This window comes from Mandrillus leucophaeus, unplaced genomic scaffold, assembly GCF_000951045.1.
Source record: "Mandrillus leucophaeus isolate KB7577 unplaced genomic scaffold, Mleu.le_1.0 Scaffold356, whole genome shotgun sequence".
In the NCBI taxonomy this organism is placed as follows: domain Eukaryota; kingdom Metazoa; phylum Chordata; class Mammalia; order Primates; family Cercopithecidae; genus Mandrillus; species Mandrillus leucophaeus.
In genome coordinates, this window is record NW_012103765.1 from 732,956 (window position 1) to 733,484 (window position 529).

Consider the following 529-nt stretch of genomic DNA (forward strand, 5'->3'; position numbering starts at 1 on the left):
GTCCACTCCAGACCCTGTTTGCCTGGGTATCAGCAGCAGAGGCTGCAGAAGATAGAATATTGCTGAACAGCGAGTGTACCTGTCTGATTCTTGCTTTGGAAGCTTCCTCTCAGGGGTGTACTCCACCGTGTGAGGTGTGGGGTGTCGGTCTGCCCCTAGTGGGGGATATCTCCCAGTTAGGCTACTCAGGGGTCAGCGACCCACTTGAGCAGGCAGTCTGTCCATTTTCAGATCTCAACCTCCGTGCTGGGAGATCCACTGCTCTCTTCAAAGCTGTCAGACCGGGTTATTTACCTCTGCTGAGGTTTCTGCTGCTTTTTGTTTAGCTATGCCCTGTCCCCAGAGATGGAGCCTACAGAGACGTGCAGGCCCCCTTGAGCTGCGGTGGGCTGCACCCAGTTCAAGCTTCCCAGCAGCTTTGTTTACCTACTTAAGCATCAGCAACGGCAGGCACCCCTCCCCTAGCCTTGCTGCTGCCTTGCGTTAGATCTCAGACTGCTGCGCTGGCAATGAGGGAGGCTCTGTGGGC